The 13,124-nt window shown below is 42.5% G+C and overlaps 1 protein-coding gene across 6 annotated transcripts in view; it reads left to right on the forward strand.

Annotated features, from left to right (window-relative positions):
* Nucleotides 1-13,124, forward strand: part of LOC131101420 (sal-like protein 3) — a 37,973-nt gene that overhangs the window by 8,045 nt on the left and 16,804 nt on the right. For 4 of the 6 annotated variants that reach the window (XM_058046544.1, XM_058046545.1, XM_058046546.1 and 1 more), the window contains 3 exons: nucleotides 5,633-5,791; nucleotides 9,169-9,274; nucleotides 12,966-13,081. The gene's annotated coding sequence lies outside the window, so the exon portion shown is untranslated. Of the gene's footprint in view, nucleotides 1-166; nucleotides 1,161-5,632; nucleotides 5,792-9,168; nucleotides 9,275-12,965; nucleotides 13,082-13,124 lie in introns of those variants that run through there. The other 2 variants (XM_058046549.1, XM_058046548.1) reach the window with 2 other exon arrangements.

Consider the following 13,124-nt stretch of genomic DNA (forward strand, 5'->3'; position numbering starts at 1 on the left):
TACAGTATTATAATTAGTATAATAGTTATTAAATTTGACCAATACTGACAAATAATAACGTTTTAATTAATATTAATTTTAATTAAGAATTATTAAAAAAATATTAGATTAATGCTGGACTTTATGTACCTTATGTAAATACAAAGTCAATTGTTGGAACTGGTTATTACAGTATTTGCATTTGAAAATACTATATTGTAGAAATTGATATTATATGTATTAGTATTTATAATTGTATTTATATATTCAAATAGAATATGATGATGTCTGTCCTGCATGCAGCTGAATGTGTGTGTGTGTGTATAATGTTCTTTCTGGTTGGCAGCTCAGACGAGGTACAAATGGCTGGAATGCAACTTCTTTCTTTCCTTTCACTTTCTTTCATTCCTTCCCAAGACGTTTGTTTTCATTCAGCACTTGGGAGTCGTCACATTCCAGCGGTTGTCACCTCATCTACTGCAGCCTTTGTTTGCGCTAATGGGTTTCTTCTCCCTGCAAAGGGGTGACCACTGAGATAAAAAAAACAACAACACTCCTAACACAGAAATGATCCAAAGGGAAAAATCAGCAAATTGAAAATGCTGCAGAGGCCAAAACAAAAGCCAAATATGTATGTGACATTTACAGTATGTTTGTAGTATTTAGAGAATGATGCACGTTTGCCCCTTACTAAATGCCTGTGAATATTGTCATTCGTCCAGGTCATTGTATTCTCAGGGCATTCAATCGATCACAGCTGAAGTCAGGCAAAAATGTTCCATTTTGCACGTTTGGAGATGAGTTATTGAAATAGTGATCTTTCCCTCCCCCTGCTGTTGGTATGCGGAATTGCACAATATGGAGGCCTCCAAGCAACAGGTGGCTTTGAGGAACATCGACGCGAAACAGTTCAGTTTTGATCAAGTTGAAAGAGAAAGTTTGCAATAAGCAAAGATTAGTGACTGATATTGTGACACGTTGCAGTAGATTTTTTGTTTTTACCAAATACGATGTTGTAATAGCTCATAAACACCCGATTTCTGTTTTCGTGAAGCATTTAGTCGTACTCACTTTCACGCATGCGCATAGGAACGAGAAACGTCATCAGCCGGCGCCCGCAGGCGAACAAACGTAAACAAATATGACGGACATTTGTGGGCTTTGTTTTCAGCGGCACTAAGGTAGTTCTAGAACTATTTCTAAACTCATAATGTTATTAAATTGAAGTAATTTATTCTTATAGAGGCATGTGTGTACTAAGAGGTTCAGATCCGTGCTGTAGTATATGGTAAATAGTAAATACCATATACAACAAAAACCTGCGCTGCTATTGTGCGTCAAATTAGTGATACAGTTTGTGATTAAGTGTGCATTTTATTTTATTTTATTTTATTTTATACAGGCTAAAAATGTTAGAACTGTTGTGACGTATTTTGACCAATAGAGGTCAGGCTTGTACAAATCAAATCTCAAGACTTCATCACAATAATTCCCATTTTTCTTTTCCCTGTGTGACAGCTGAGGTATTCATCCATCCCTTGGGAAAGTCCTTATTGAAAGTGGCATAAATAACAGGGGTTAATTAGATATGAATTGATCGTGTGAAGGTCACAGGCACTTCCATCCATCACTCTAAAAGCTCTTTAACAATAGATTACTAGCCCAGTCGTTCTCATGTGAAAGGGGCCAGCAGGTTACTTCATTACTGTTTGGTCTGCGTGGGGTGGCTCCATAAATCAGTATACAATAGTAAATATTACTGTTTCAACGCAGAGGAAGTGATGTTTGGTTATGTGTTATGCTGTATGTTTACTGTGAGGCCGCGGTGCTTCCTGTAATGCTAACATAATTGACATGGATTAAACTAATGACCCAGGGCCGGCTTGTGGCACATAACACCGGCGTTCGACCGACTCCGGGCTGAAGATGTCCACAGCGTCCCACCTGCCTGTCACCCTCTTTGATTAATGACCCCGCTGCACGGCGTCCCCGCACATCAGAGCCCCGGCTATCTCTTGGAGTTCTCTGCGTTGGCCTTTGTTGCCGCTCGGCCCGTAGCAGATAAAGATTTACTGCCATCAGTGGGCAGATTTCCGAGCGGGAGTCGGCGTGGGGGTGTGGGTAAAAAGAGCAGCACACATTTTGGGAGGGAATCTCATTCCGAGGCCTGCAGAGATATGATCAGCTTATTTGGGAGGTGGATAGCACAGGAGCCCTTCTCCTTGAAAGAAGGAAATTGTAAATATTGATCCTTGAAATGAAGTGTCAATCTCCACTGGTGAGATTGTTTCTATCATTTTGTCCAGAGGGGAGGGGTCAGTGGTTTCAAACGCAGCACTGCAATGAGAGTTTGGCTCGTTTAAGCGACTGCCACTCGATTCCGGGAGATAACAGCTGAGATCTGTCGCCAGCACGGGGAAATGAAATCAACTGTTGTTTGCGGCCAGATTAACCGACGCCATTACCTCGACTCAAGTGAATCAGAGGCTATTGATTTGAAATTATTGCCCAAGGCCGCTCGTAGGTCGGATTGTTCCTTGTCGACTAATCGCTCAGGCGCGCTGCTTTGGAGCAAGGATCGTAGCAATGACGATACTTTTTCTGTCAATATTCCATCATTTGCAATTTGTTTTATGCTTTCTTTAACCCTACTTGAAAAGGCCGCATGGTGGACGAGTGGTTAGCATGTTGGCCACACAGTCAGGAAATCGGGAAGATGCCCAAGTTTGCTTGTTTTCCCTGTGCGTGTGGGGGTTTTCTCCGGGTTTTCCTCACACATTCCAAAATCGGCGACTCCAAATTGTCCATAGGTATGAATGTGAGTGTGAATGGTTGTTTGTCTATATGTGCCCTGTGATTGGCTGGCCACCAGTCCAGGGTGGACCCCGCCTCTCGCCCCAAGACTGCTGGGATAGGCTCCAGCATACCCCCACGAACCCAGTGAAGATAAGCCGTATAGAAAATGGATTGATTGATGGTTAAAATGAAAAAAACCTTATGTAATATTTTTGCAGGCAAACCATCCAAGTAGAATTTAATGTAATAATTACTTGCCAGTGTGAAGTAAATTTGACTTACTGTAAAATGTAACATCTGTGAATATGTAAAGTAATTATAACTTGATTATATCCAAGTTATATTTATTTAAACAAATTAAGTAATGTTAAGTAAGGTTTTTCCAAATGTTACCAAATAAATGTAAGAATACTGCATTTACAGTATATCACACAATTATATGCAGTCTGGGATATTTTTAGGTTATTTTAGGGCCTTGAACTGATTTAAGATTTTTTTAAAACTTTTACTTTGTACCCTTTGGTCCCATACATAAAATGTAATATATAACAAATCATGTAGTTCTAATGGTAGTCAATGGGACCGATATCAAAGTCTCATTTTTTTGCAATAAAGGGCAAGAATACATTAATTAAATTATATAATATTGATCACGTTTCATGCAAATAGCGGAGATCCTTTCCTTTTTGTGTCTCTACATGCAAGCCATCACTAGGTGGCAGCGTTTCCCCGTATGACCCCCGCTGTGGGCTCCATCTCTCACGTGTGATCCTTCCCCGGGGGCAGGAAGGTCACGCGAGTTCCTCCCCTTCGATTAGACCCGACTCGCCTCCTTAAGCTCAAGTAAAACGAATGACGCTCATTTCAGAGCAACGTCTCAGCAGTTTGCCCACAGTCTCCGTCGTTTGTCAGCGGGATCTGTAGCGTCGCGGATGGTTCTGTTGTATCCAGCATACGTGCCCAGTAGGTTGGGCCAATGCACTAATCACCCCAATCACCATTTCCATTACACTTAATTGATTGACTGTGGAGTGGCTCCCTGCCTCAATTTGACAAATGAGAGCGAGAGGCCCGTGCCACTCTGCTGCTATCAAAAGTGTGAAACGCAAGGACAGCGCCTGCAGCACTTAGTGTCCTTTAATTGCCATTTACATAGAGGACTGATCATTAGTTTTTTTTAAACACCCCCCCCCCCATACTCACCAAAGTACTCGCCGTCCCGTTTGTCAGATGATGCTGTGTGCACGGTTGACGTCCCGACACGAGTACAATGAAATGCGTTCTTGCTTTGTTTGAGGCATTAGTCCTATAAAAGCAGTCATTGCACTCTGACCTCTCTCAAATACACCACAGTTATTCTGGAATATTCTTCTAAACATTTAAAAATGCTACACCGTTAAGAAGAACTTCTTTATAAACTGGTATGACGGCTCTGAGTGGAAAAATGAAACGTGTTTCCCGTACATTTATTTAAGGATAAACGTATAACACTTTTTTTTTCCACAATGTAGCGAGGAATGTATATAATATTTGAATTTTTTTTGTGTGTCCCGACCAGCCATTGGGGCAGATAGTATTGTTGATCTAAATGCCCTTACATGCTAAACACATTTGCTCTGTGAAATACAGTAAACCTGGGATATATCGGATTCAATTGTTCCCACTGGTTTTGTCCGATATAAGCGAAATCCGTTATATGCGTATACCGGAAAATGTCCGTTTTACGCATATATCGGATTTATATCCGGTACATGCGTAAATGGGATTTTATCCGTTATAAAAAGGCACTTCCTTGACTATGTTTCCAATGTACCTGGACGTGCAGGAAACGCTGCAAATGACGTCGTATAGCGGCCTGTCGCGATTCGGTGAATCGGAGCGCCACGGTGCGGCCATCCGATATATGCCAGGGAAATTTCATGGAAATGCATTGGAACGGGACTGGAGATTTTGTCCGAAATAGGCGAAATCCGTTATAAAAAATCCGATATATGCAATGAATTTTTATTGGAAATGCATTACAGAAAAATTGGTTCTTTTTTATCTGTCCGTTGTGAGCCAATTTCCGATATATCCGAGTCCGATATATCCGAGGTTTACTGTACATTTTTACTGTAAAATATCTAATATAAACATATACAGAATATGTAAAAATATTATATTTCTTTTCAATATTGACAGTGACACTCACAGGACAGATGAGTGTTGCATATTTGCATTTGGCGAATTTGGTGGGTTCAGTAAGATCTGCTTTTTCCGACTCCTTTTCAGACATGTCCCAAATAAAGCAATGCTAAAGAGACTGCATGTGTAACCAAAATTATATTATATAGCTATATATGTATATATTCACACAATAATATCAAATACTGTGACATTGTTTGTCCATTTTGGCCTGTTGGCTCCCGAACCCTGACGATGAGCACACACTCGCCCGGCTTTATTTTATCGGCTTTTCCACGCGTGGCAGAGTAATAACGACAAATCGTGGCGTTTGATAACGATTAGTGGAGATTGTCTCAGCTCACTTGTAAAAATCCACATTTAAAGAGCCATATTTATTCTTCCATTTACACGTTTGGGCTAAGAGGGCTAATCGTTAGCAATTAGGGCGGCGTGCGTGCGGACGTGTGTGTGTTGGCGACGCACGTCGGCCTCAGGCCGTACTCAGCAAGCTGTGACAAAGGTCCATTACCTTGTCTGATGGCGGCCGCTGATCTATTAGCATCATCTAAAAGCTGCATTAGGATGAAGTGGAGACGCTCCTAAACGGGGTGGGCGAGAGGGGAGTGGGGGGGCGGGGGGGGCTCTTAGCGGCATTCACAGCCTTTACATGAGACCTTTCCACCTTTTGTAGGTTAATGCATGTTCAAGCACCCGCCAGACAACACTGCATACGCAATGAGGCGTGCACGCCGCCCTTCAAGGCCAGACACCAGCCACATCACGGCACGGGAGAATGGCGGCTGCACCAACAAACGGAGCGACGGAACATCACTACATGGCAGGAAATCAGGTAGGTTTTGAAGTGCAACAGGTATGTTTACGTAAGCGGCCATGACGCTGCAAAAAGGCAGCAAAAAAAACACAAAAAGCAAAACAAATATGTTTACAAATACAAATCTTTCTTCTGTTGCTTATTTTTGTTTGTTATTTTTAGTGCTGTCAAGTGATTACAACGTTTCATAAAGTTAATTACACAGTTACGCTGTGATTAATCACGATTAAATTACTGTAAATTACAAATATTGCAATCACATAAATACTGCAAGGCACTGCGATTGGCTGGCGACCAGTCTTGGGTCAATCCCGCCTCCCACCCAAAGCCAGCTAGTGATTAATCTCAATGAATCGTGATTAATCGCACCTTTGCCTTGTTCTTAATTGACTAATTCGCTACTGAAGACGTATTACGTTTTTTTTTCAAACCCAATGCCCAAAATTTTAATACATGCCCGTATGCATGTTGAGTTTAGGTACAGATTTGCAAATTGTAAATAGATCGTGGTGTTACATTTTGAAATATTTTTGTTATTTTCATGTAAAACAACCCTTTTTATGTTGTGGCATAGTTGTTTATATATTTTATATTTTGGCTAAATATGTATTTATGTCTATATGTGCCCTGCCATTGGCTGGCCACCAGTCTAGGGTGTACCCCCCCCCCCCTCCTCGCTCAAAGTATACCCCGCTCCCATAGAAAAAGGATGAATGGACATGCAGGCCAAGTTCTTATAAAATGCACTGCTGCTACCTTGTAGCCATTTTTTCATCTTAGCACCGCACCAACATGCTCTCTTCTATTGTGGAGTTGCATCATCACGCACATAGCGCGCAGGCCACACAGCTACAAGATCCGAGTTCAATTCCACATTTGGGCCATCTCTGTGTGGAGTTTGCATGTTTCTCCGGTTACTCCGGTTACTCCGGTTACTCCGGTTTCCTCCCACATTCCAAAAACATGCTAGGTTAATTGGCCACTCCAAATTATCCATAGGTATGAATGTGAGTGTGAATGGTTGTTTGTCTATATGTGCCCTGTGATTGGCTGGCCACCAGTCCAGGGTGTACCCCGCCCAAAATGAATGAAAGACATTCATATGAATGTTTTGGAGTTTTCAGAAGGCTTTATAGGTGGAATAGATGTCTCCCAGTACCTTCTCGCTGCCTCTTTTAGCTGTTTGTATAACTTTCAAACATATAAAAGATCTGTTAGTTTCTTCATTTTTTTATCCTCACGCAAAATTCGAACAGACAAACGTGACACCTCATAAAAGAGTGTTTTTGGAAAGATAAGGCCAAGCGATGAGTCTTAAATTGGTGGCTGTAAGTGCCCGTCCCGACCTTCATCCCGCTGCCGCTCGTACACAGGAGGCTAAAAAGAGTAAAATGGCTATTCACCTACATCAAAGGTTGCGTGGTGTCATTTATGGCACTGGATGTAAATGAGACGGATATGCGGGAGCGACATAAAAGAAATGTTATTAAGAGGGACGGGAGAGAGGGGAGAATCAATGGAGGGAACTTGAAACGCGCTGGAATACATTTATGACGGCGTAATCATGAGGGCGCCCTCATATCTAATTATTTCTGCATCATTTCTCCGCCGCGTTCATGGACAAATGTAACAGCGGCGATGCGACGCGAGCATGGTGGGTGTTTGATATGCAGAGAGGGACGTGTTGCATTTGAAGTGAACCTCGTCACTTAACAGCAACATGCAAATAAACGCGTGGAGAAAGATGGCGGCCAAACGGCTCAAAAAAAAAAAAAAAAAAAAAAAAAACCCGGGCAACACATAAAACACCACAGTGGATGTCTGCTAGCGTGACGCCGTGGCCGGGCGCCGCAAGAAAAGCCACCCCCGCAGAGGCCGGGCCTGGCGCGGCGGCGCTGATTGATATACTACACGGGAAGCATATGGACGCCGTGTTAATCGAATGAGGCCGACATCTGCGAGATGATTTACGCCTCGGATGTGATTTGCAAACTGCCGCTAGCTCCGGTGACATCATCACTACTCCGGCACATTTCCTAATTGAGTGGCAGACGTGGGAGTGGATGCTACACGCTGGAGAATAGATGCTGTGTACTGGACGTACTGCCCATCGGGGGTGTCCAAACCGGGTACACATACTGAATATGGGAGTTGGTACAGCAACGCATTGGTTGTATACCTCTCCTCTCGCCCAAAGTCATCTGGGATAGGCTCCAGCATACCCCTGCCACCCTGGTGAGAACAAGCGACATAGAAAAAGGATGGATAGAACACATGTAGATATGCTCCATAGCCTCCAGCACGACCCTAGTGAGGTGGCAGAGATAATGGATAGATGGATGGACGGTTGGTTGGAAGGATGGACGGATGGTTGGATGGACGGATGGATGGACGGTTGGTTGGAAGGATGGACGGATGGTTGGATGGACGGATGGATGGACGGTTGGTTGGAAGGATGGACGGATGGTTGGATGGACGGATGGATGGACGGTTGGTTGGAAGGATGGACGGATGGTTGGATGGACGGATGGATGGACGGTTGGATGGATGGATGGACGGATGGTTGGATGGACGGATGGACGGATGGACGGATGGATGGCACTTCACTTGTTGCACTTTTCACCCCTCACACTCTTTTTTTTTTCCAATTTTTGTCCCCCCCCCCCAAATATCTTCTTAAATCATCTTTGTAAATGTTCTTGTGATATTTTGACTTTATTCCCATAATATTATAACATGAACATTATAACATATATCCCAAATTACAACTTAGTTTCTCATTTAAAATAATTTTCTTTTTTATTTTTTCTTGAATATTTTGACTATATGCTACAAAAACTTAGTTTTATTGTATTTTAATTGTTTTTCATGCTACAGTAATATTAATACAGTAATATTATGAGTTGGCTTTTTGCTCATATTTTTTTCGTATAATATTTTGACTTTATTCTTGTAAAATAAGAATATTTCTGCTGTTTTTTAATGTGTAGCTATTTCAACATTTCTACTGTATATTTTAACTATGACTTTATTCCCATAATATTTAGAATTTTTTTCGAATAACATTCTAACTTTTCTAATTGGTTCTGTTTGTTTCTCTTACGACGAACAAGATTTCAAATTTTTTTTTACGATTTTTCGTTTATGCTACTTAAATTATTATTATTTTTTGTTGTAATATTACTTTTTTTTAATATCAGTTTTTTTTGTTACGCTTTTGACTATATTATTGTAATAAAGTTTTTTTGGTTTTAAAAAGTAGAGCCACCGGCCCCCAGATTAATTGCAGATTAATTGCATTAATTGCAGCTTTATCAGGTCCTATTGGATACGTAAAGTATACAGACTTTGAGAATAAATTGAGAATAAAAAGATGTTGTTCTTGGTCCAAATAGGAGATCAGACACTCGACAGACGCAGCAGCGCCCCCCACTGTCAAATCCTCTTTGTCCAGACGCGCCGAGAAGAGCGCCATGTTTCCGTGGGACGTCCTGACAGAAGGTGAGGTCAACTATGAGCAAAGTGCGCACACGACGGGGATCTGGGAGGACGGATCGGGCGTTGCTGAAAGCCGCGCTGGTGCTCTTTGATGGTGCCCCCCCCCCCAGGCCCAGTGGAGTTAATTAAAAACAGGGGGGGTCAAGCCTGGCGTGGATGATCTGATCACGCCGAGGATTTCGGAGGCTAATCGTTGACTTTGGCTGCGACGCTAAAAACACGGCGGAGCTCAAGCTATTTACGTGAAAGTGACACGGCTCTCCTGCGCCCGCCGCCGTCATGTTTGCGTGTCCACTTGTTGCTACGCAGAATTGGTCACGCACAATCACGTGTGACATCAAACACTACTGAATTAGTCGACAGATGACCAAAGCGTTATTGAATTAGTCATGGAAGTACTCCTTTACACATGGAATAGGTTACCAGGGAAATACTAGTTATTATTTAGTATCCATTTGGTTTTATTCATTTGATCATTTTACATTATGTTTATTATTATTGATTGCCACAATCATTCATAATTATGCATTTATTCTTCATAAATAAGTCCTAATTATATGTTGCAATCTGGGCTGTGTGGAGGCCTCACAGCAAGGAGACCCGAGTTCGATTCCACGCTCAGCTATCTCTGTGTTGAGTTTGCATGTTCTCCCCATGGATGCGTGGCTTTTCTCCGGGTACTCCCGTGTCCTATCCCAGCTGTCTTCAGGCGAGAGGCGGGGTCCACCCTGGACCGGTGGCCAGCCAATCACAGGGCACATATAGACAAACAACCATTCACACTCCTGAATCCCAGTCTCTCACAAACCCCGGGTTTGCCCCGGGTAATATTTATGACCACCACAGCGTCTTCTGTACAGCCTGGTGGGGCAATACCACACTTGCCCCGAATAAGCTTTTAATACCAGTAGCAATGCCACGCAAGTCATAAGTGAAATGGTGATGTGTCAATATCAGCCGTGGGTTCCGCGTGGCGGCGTATCGCTTCCCCCCGGAGCTGGCTTGGCAGCGGGTCGGAGCACTAGCGCCGCTTTTGGCCGCCCTTCCGTGTTGGGCACTGTTGTTTCCCGGAGGCCTCAATGGGACGGCTAGTTTGCGAAATGACAGGACATGCCAACAAATTGCATCACTTCTGGCTCAGCAGCCGAGGACAATGGCCAGCCATATGCCAGTCGGGGGAGGGGGGCGGGTTTGGGGCGCCGAGGGATGAAAGAATGGGTCTCATTTTCAAGCCGCCCCACCTCTCCAGCTCCGACCCCATGGTTACGGCATGCAAAGACCTGGCTGGGGATGCCATCTTGGCCCGTGGCGTGACACAGACATACGAGCCGACACATCGGCCATTAGCGCAAACAAAACGTCCACAGATTCATTTCAATGGGCGGGCGGGGAGGGGGGCCGCCCGCACTGGACCGACTCAGCAGAAGCGCAAATACTGTACACACAGGCAAGTAAGGATAAGGGTGGACAGGTATCACCAAATGTATTTGTGGCTGTCCCAATGTATCTGTTGCGGGCCGCCCATGTGTGGATACACAGGAAATGCTGAATAAAGTTGTTTCTATGAAGCAGCATCATAAGCTAATATTTTGTGTAACTTTTCAAAATTTCCTCGTTAGCGCTTGCGTCTTGGGATGTGAGGATTATCTTGTCACTGGCCGGTGCTGTAGGGCACCCCCGTACATACGACCCGGTCATACGTCCCGCCTAGACTGCAGGAAACAGGAGCATACGCAGAAAAGTCGTCTTATTACGTGGGAACCGCTCATAATTATGCATGCAGATTTATTCCGTCAATCTTACATCATCTTTTTTCTCTCGCTTTTGTTTTTTTTTTTTTTTAAGTACAGATTACTATAGGGTGGGAGGGAGTCAGTGGTGGGGGGGGAAGGGGGCATGTGGATGATTAGCTTCTTTTTGTCCTCAGCTTTTTTTTTCTCGCTCCGCTTTTATTTTCCCTGAGAAGATTAAATATTTCTGCTTGAGAAAGTCTTTTTAGGGCGCCACTGACTGCTGTCCTGCACCGCCAACCCCACTCTACCCCTTTACCCCCGCCCCTCTTGAGCACCCGGGGCCCCCCCCCCCCAGAAAAAACACAGTTTGTCATTCCAAAATGTGGTGAAAAAATGTAATCTTCTTACAAAGAATAGAAAAAGGGAGGCGATAGGGAAATTTTTTTTAGTTTTTTGCAAGTGGCCTCTTTATTGAGATGGGGGGGCAGACCGAGGGAACCCCCACCCCTTCCCAACACAGAGTATCCACACACAACAGAGCTCCAATCTGTCAAATAATTAGCCAGTGTGGGAGGACAAAGGTTTTATTTCATACATCATCACTGTATTGTGACGGCTCATGGGAACTTCGGCTGGCAGACAAGCCTCCGGGGGGTGTGGGGGTGGGATTTGGGGGCCAGGTCCGGAAAAAAAAAAATTACCAGTGAAAAGGATAGACTGCAAGAGGAATTCCTGAGCACCAGCAAAGTTGATGGTTATGAAGTGAAGCATCCTAATACACAAACGGCTCTTTTGGAACGTAGACCAGTTGACTTATGACTATGATTTTTTTTCTAGCTTTGAGGACTACATTTTCCAACTCTGACACTTTTGACAGCATATAAAGGATGCTCTGTACTTAATGTGATAGAGCAAACGCTAATACCTGTTCATTGTTGTGTTGTGTAATTTAGTGTTTAGACTAAAAGATTTGGATAAACCTGCTTTAAGTACTCTAAGTGTCCGCTGTCTCGCTGTCTCTCCAAGGGTGTCCGACATGAGGACCGGGGGCAGACCTTGACACATTTTTAAAATGCAACTAAACAAGAAAAGTTAAAAATATAACCTGAAAAATAAAAGAACGAGCAGTCATTTTAGATTGACAGATTAGATTGTTTTGCTGAGACATAAATCCCATGAAAAGTCATAAAAACAACAAAAACTTATTTTTAATAATTGCAATAATTTTTTATAATATTTATAAATCACTACTTGAATGAGATGAGTGAGTAAAATGAGAGATAAATATAAAGAAAATACATTTAAAAAATAATTAAAAAGCAGTCATTTTAGATTGACAGATTAGATTGTTTTGCTGAGACAGAAATCCCATGAAAAGTCATAAAAACAACAAAAACTTATTTTTAATAATTGTAATAATTTGTTATAATATTTATAAATCACTACTTGAATGAGATGAGTGAGTAAAATGAGAGATAAATATAAAGAAAATACATAAAAAAATAATTAAAAAGTTAAAAAAATATGTAATGATTAAAAAAAAATTACAGAAAATCTGCCGACTGGACATGAATGGTGAATTGTAAAGGTGCGGGGGATCCACTGTAATGAAAGGGGTTTTTAATATTTAAAGGGCAACTTATGTGAAACATGAACACACCAGAAAAGGAGTTAATATGAGCTAGCTTACAATGTACATCATTGGGACACACCTATTTCGACTAAAAAGCCCTCTAAAAAAAACCCTCCAAAACATTGCAAAGTTTGATATACGTACATGCTGTGATCATTCAAGAGCAAGTACATTGATGATGATTAATAATAATTACCTGTGATTGGCTGGCGACCAGTCCACGGTGTACCTCACCTCTCGCCCGAAGAAAATGAATGAATGAATAATAATACTTCCAGTATCTTGCCGTATTTTGATTTAAAACTTTACCAAAACGTCTTTTCTATAGGTGCATTGATATGACATCATAGCCCAGCAGCGTAGATATACAGCGACAACACTTGATGTCCGCTCTCCTTGGGATGGCTGTATCTTCCAGCACAAGACGCGTGCTCCGGTCCTCAGGTAAAAAATGCTGACAGCAAAGAGCATCCTGTTGAGTCTGCGT

Source organism: Doryrhamphus excisus, chromosome 14, assembly GCF_030265055.1.
Source record: "Doryrhamphus excisus isolate RoL2022-K1 chromosome 14, RoL_Dexc_1.0, whole genome shotgun sequence".
Lineage (NCBI taxonomy): Eukaryota > Metazoa > Chordata > Actinopteri > Syngnathiformes > Syngnathidae > Doryrhamphus > Doryrhamphus excisus.